The following is a 6,248-nucleotide window of genomic DNA, read 5'->3' on the forward strand; positions in this document are numbered from 1 at the left end:
CATAGTGTAATAGTGGTTCGTCTCCTATAGCCTTCTCATCCCCAAAGGAAATGTCACTATAAATTTAAATGAATGCATTTGTGCTGCTATGATGAAAAAAGCCAAGATACAGGACCAAAATGGAAGCATCTCTCCGCCAAGAGGACAATGAAGATATTATTCCTACTCGATTGTGTTTGTCGTGAGCATGGAAGTATCGAGTACATTCAGATACAAATTATGGGAGTGTTGTAAAACAATCCCACACTTGCTCGTATGCTTTTGAATATTCGAAGGGCCATGCTCCTGCATAAAAAAGTTGAAATACAGTCGAAGCTCGGTTTAACGAATATCCCATTTAGCGAAAATCCAATTTAACGAACGTCCAAATTCATTACATTGACTATTCTAAATAACGAACGGCTGAAAAAATTTACGCTCGATTTAACGAATGATATTTAAATCATAGGAAAATAAGCCATAAATACAAAATGTGAGTAAAGAAACAAAAGACAAAGAAGAACAACAGCATGTAATACCGTAAGTTTTTTTTTTGTTGCGTTCATCAAACATCAGTAAGTTTAGTTGCAATTTAGCTGTGAAAGCGATCTGTGAATTAAAAATCAATGAGTCGAAAAAGAATTCCTTTGGGTAAAAAAGCAGCAATACTAGATGATTGCAAAAACGGTTTAAGCCTTTCTGAAATTTCAAACAAGTACGGAATTCCTAAGTCGTGAATAAGCACCCTTAAAAAAACAAAAAAAAAAGATCTTTTCGAATCTAAAAGAAACAAACAATGGGGCAAAGTCTCGTATGAATGTAAGAGCAGGAGAATACCCAGAAATGGAAAACAAACTTTACGCTTGGTTTCTTCAGCAAAGGAAAAAATTTGTTCCCGTGAGTGGAATGACATTAAAAACAAAAGCTATTGAAATTCAGAGAAAACCGAAGGGTGGCAAATTTAATGCAAGTGAAGGCTGGCTTACGAAATTCAAAAAAAGATATGGTATTCGTCTACTTAAGGAATCTGGTGAGAAGTTATCTTCGAATGCAGGCGCTGTTGAACCGTTTAAAAAAGAATTACAGGATATCATTAAATCGAATATGTTAACACCTGATGCAGTTTTTAATGCCGACGAAACAGGTTTATTTTGGAAAATGCTTCCAAATAAAACATTTGTCCACGCGGAAGAAGTTACGGCCCCCGGAAGAAAATTGTCGAAAGAAAGAGTGACGGTTCTCCATTGTGCTAATTCGTCTGGTACGAAAAGAATAAAACCCTTGCTTATAAGGAAAATCCAAGCAGCCGCGCTCCTTCAGAAACAAGACTTTGCCCTTAAACTATATCCACGCAAAAAACTCGTGGATGAATTCCGGTATATTCAAAGTTTGTTTTTTTGAAATGTTTGTTCCAGAGGTGAGTAGTTTTTAGAGCGCAATTCATGTAAATTATTATTGATTTCCTTTCTCCCTAGGTTGAACATTTTTTAAAATCGAAGAAGCTTCCACTAAATGCATTGTTAATTTTGGATAATGCTTCTTGTCATCCACCAGCAGAAGAGTTGGCAAAGCAAACTAAAGATGGGAAAATATGGACGCTTTATATGCCACCAAATGTTACTCCACTTGTTCAACCAATGGATCAAAATCCAATTCGTATGCTGAAAATGCATTATAGAAGTAGCGTTTTATCGAAAATTGTTTCGTCGCAATCAGACAACATAGTGGAATTTTTAAAAAACTTAAGTCTGTATGATGCAGCAAACATGATTGGGTTAGCTTGGAAATCCGTAAAGTAGGAAACATTGGCGAGTAGTTGGAACAAAATTTTGAGTGAAAAGTTAACTACCGATGAAGAAGACATTCCTCTCTCCATCCTAACTCAACAAGATGAAGTTGTTTGCATAAGGCGCGGAGTACGATTGCTCAGTTCGATTTTTCCCACCGTGAGTAAACACCAGTTTTTAATCACACAAATTTACAATACTCTCCAACTCTTCAGCTCACTTTCAGTCCAGCCGATATAATTGAATGGAATGATCATGATTTGGAGGATAATTTTAGCGATGAGGATGAGGAAGGGAACATTGAGGTATTACGGCATACATCAAGAACTAAGACCAGAGTAAGATATGTAGATGCCATGAAATGTTTGGAAACATGCATTCAATGGAGTGAAGAAAATAACATCGATATATCCAAGTCTTTAGTTTTACGAGAACTTCAAGAAGAAGCCGTTCAAAAAAGCCTACAAGTCGTTGTAGTACAAAAATCCTTAAAGGACTATTTTAAGTAAAATTATAATTTAAATACGTATTTAGCATCTTAATTTCATCCAGTGTTTACAAAGCTCTAGTTGTATGACAGAAAAATGTGAATTTCCAATAAAAATTAAAGATTATAAAACGTTTTAAATTTCAGTTCGATTTAACGAATTTTTCTAAATAACGAAAGGGCCTGACAATATATCGTTCGTAAAACCGAGCTTCGACTGTATAAATATACCTCTGGACGTAGTAGTAAATGGAGTTTTATTTGAATCTCAAATACAGAATATTGCCATCGAGTTAGAACTCTCAGTTGATTTCATTGAATTCATAACCTACAGCGAAGATTCTCAAAACTGGACACCCACGATCGCCTAAATATTATCCACATTTGGGAGTTGTCCACACCGAAAAAAATCTCTTCGTTAATTTTACGAAGAATTCTTCATTAACTATTCTTCGTGAATTCTTCATTAAAACAACGAAAATTTCATTCATTTTCGTAAATTTTACGAAGAACATTTTACGAATATACGAAACGTCTACGAAATATTCTACATTAACTTTTCTTCGTAAAAAGTTCGTACTTTTAACGAAACTTTCTTCAAATTTCACGACTTTTGTTAAGAAGTTTTTACGAATTTAAGAATATTTTACGAAACATTCTGCATTAAAATTTCTTCATAAAAAGTACGAAACATTTTCTTTGAAATAACGAAGAAGTTTCATTGAAGTTGAAAAAATACCGTTCGCGACATAAAATTGACTTTGATAATGTGCTTGAGTGTATTCCTTTATTTAATTTTTTAATGCATGTCTATGCTACTTCTCATTAGACAGCATGCTATGAATAGATGCGGAGCAACCGAACTAAAAGTTATTCAAAAACTTAAGGTGTAAAGTAGTGATGACACTTTTGTTGTTACTACAACCAAATGCACTTTGGACTATAAATTTTTTTCTAAAAGTTCGAACATTTTTCACAAAAAGTATGAAAGTTTTTCATATAAAGTACGAAATTGTTTCATTATAAGTACGTAACAATTTCATAAAATGCATGAACAATTTTCGTAAAAGGTAAGAAAATTTCATAAAAAGAACGAAATTGTTTCATAAAATGTATGAAATTTTGCCAAGAACATTAAATTTTGCTACAGGTGTCAAATACTCTTTAGTTAAATGACGATTATTTAAATCAAAGATAATAAAAGAGGAAGATGGGAGATTGGCTACTGAGCACATCAAACCATTTACCACATTAGTTTAATACTCGAACCAAACGCGTATACGACAAGTATTGACATAGCATTAAAATGCACATAAAAAGAAATTAAGAACACGAAATAAATTTCCATAAAGGGTAATGTAATTTTGTATTTTTTTTATTGTTGCCTAAAATTTATCATTCTTTCATTAAGAAAATTAAATGTTTCATTTAAAAAATAAAAACTAAAAACAACTAAAAGGTTACAAACATGTATTAAACTAATCTGGTAAATGCAACATTTGGTATGACGCAAGCCAATCTCCCATCTTCCTCTTTTATTATCTTTGATTTAAATAAGCTTGTGTAAGCCAACACTCCGGTTTATAAATAGAATTGTTTGACTGTATGTGTTGTTTGTGTGTTGATGACTATAGCGATATTTTTGTGTTCATGACTATACCAACAACATGTCGCAGGGGATATGATGTTCGCTTCAACTGAAATCACAGAAAGCATAAACTGTTTAAATAGTAATATTAGTTTACGGTAGGTTTCAATTATTACTTTTGTCTTATTGAACAACTTAATCACAAGCAAAACTATCATTAATTGTGGAGACGTCTCTTATAATAATCCAAGCAGCGGGATCAGATGCTCTGGATACAACACTCGTCCAATGATATTCAGATTAGCTCATACCAATCTTGTACGAAGTACCAAAAGAACTAACAAACTTAATTCGTGGAATATCAACCTGATAGTTTGTAATCGTACACTAAACAAATGTATATTGTTTATGAAAAAAAAAACTAAGTACTTGAAGTAAATTGTATTCTATATTTTGAACTTTTCATAATGAGTTGCTAAAATAAGGACAATGTGATGACTTTGTGTGCAGATAATTTTTACCAATTTTGGAATTTATACCAAGATTTTCTTCCGCTTTAATGTGTTAACATTGAATTATATGAACGGCCATTGGCTTTTATACCTACGTTTAATTTAAAAATAATGATAAATACTTGAAATAGGGAAATTGCATCGGGCGATGATTAGGTTAGGTTAAAGTGGCATCCCGATTTATTTGAAGCTCACTTAGACTATTCAGTCTATCGTGATACCACATTAATTAAAAGTACCTATTACATATAGACACTCCTAGTATTTTTCCTTTGAACCCACCCGATTATTCATTTTACAGGTCCACCAGTAATCCAAAGCTAACATATATGCCCTCAAATTCGCTTTAACATACACAAAATGCAGGACACACAGGCGTTTATTTGATTCCTTTTCCTCCGCATCATGGGGGTCGGTTAATATGTGGCTATACAATTCCAACGGACAAAAAATAAAAAAAAAAACACGAGGAATGCCATACAACAACACATTGTCCTTCAAAACATATCGGACATAACGATTACATCGATGACATGTATCGATTACAGGTAGACAAAAAATTTAAGCACATTTCTTTCTGTATAAGGTAAGGGTTCTATAACAAAGGAAGACAAATTTGTCCTTTCATAAGATATTTTACAAAATTTGGGGAAACATTGTTTTAATTAGAGTTTTCTTTACTTTTATGAAGTTAGTAAAATTCAATACTTTATTTTAGTTAATGAAATATTTCTAACTGTTCAGTTTAGGAGTTTTTACTGAATCAAGTAAATTTTATTATTTCAAACAAAAATTTAACTTGATGGAAATAAAATTACTAAGGCTATGTTCACACTAGTCAAATATTTGACCAAAATGAAGGTCAAACATTTTTCCAGAACAATTTTCCAAATATCTGAATACCGTTTTTGGAAAATAACCCTACCATGATGTTATATGAGCTTAAAATGTTAGCTGGTTTGGCTGTGGTGGCGGATTCTTCTATGATTTCTGCCAAATATTTGCCCCGTGTGACCATAGCATAATTGATGATTTTCGAAGGCACTTTTTTCTGGGTGTATATATTTTCACAATTAGATCAAACAGTGTATGGTTTGTACCATTCAAGCATGTTATATATATTTTTTTTTCAAACAGTATTAAAGGCTCTACACATTACACTCGAAATCGACATTTAAGAGATTTAAAATCTACTTTCTATAAGGCAAATGCCAGTTGAAATCTAGTTGAAGTGGATTTTGGAAGTATAATGTGTATGCCCTATTAAATTCCACTTTCCAAACATTTGTTTTATTGTATCAAAGCGTCCTAGATATATTTACATAGGCAGTTTACAACCTCTAATAGAGGAGAAGTGTGACTTTGCACTTTCGTTAGTTTTTAAATAGATTAAATAAAAATTTTCAATATATTCCGCTACTTAAATTCTTAATTTTCCGTAAATATTGACTTTCTGATCAAATCGATTTGTTTTGATATTAAAAGAAAAAAATTGATGACGATGTATATGCCGATAAACAAACGCATATCCATACAAAGTGCGACTCACAACAAAAACACAATTCATTTTATATATTGAACATTAAAATACCACGTTATTAATACAATTATAAACTAATTTTGTATAGAAGGTTTTTGCTAATAGTTTTCCTTCAAACACATTATCTTAAAAAAACAAACAAACAAAAAATATTATGTATTATACCACAATTCTAATATTCTAGATATAAGGCTAAGCCACTTCTGTGCAATACCTTTAGAAAGATAACAAAGAAAATGGAAAAATCTTACTATTAAATAAAGAATAAATGAATTGTTCATTTTCTTCTATTCTCTTTTTTTCTTCGAATAAATCGGAGATGATAAATATAAGCAATATAATGGCGGTGTGACCA

The 6,248-nt window shown here is 31.9% G+C and overlaps 1 long non-coding RNA gene across 1 annotated transcript; it reads left to right on the forward strand.

Moving 5' to 3' along the window:
• Nucleotides 1-817: 817 nt before the first annotated feature.
• On the forward strand, nt 818-2,394 carry LOC142223057 (uncharacterized). Its single transcript, XR_012718526.1, has 2 exons — nt 818-1,925; nt 1,982-2,394. It is a non-coding gene; the product is annotated as an uncharacterized LOC142223057 (long non-coding RNA).
• The last annotated feature ends 3,854 nt before the right edge of the window (nt 2,395-6,248 follow it).

Source organism: Haematobia irritans, chromosome 2 (genome assembly GCF_050003625.1).
Source record: "Haematobia irritans isolate KBUSLIRL chromosome 2, ASM5000362v1, whole genome shotgun sequence".
NCBI classification, from domain to species: Eukaryota; Metazoa; Arthropoda; class Insecta; order Diptera; family Muscidae; genus Haematobia; species Haematobia irritans.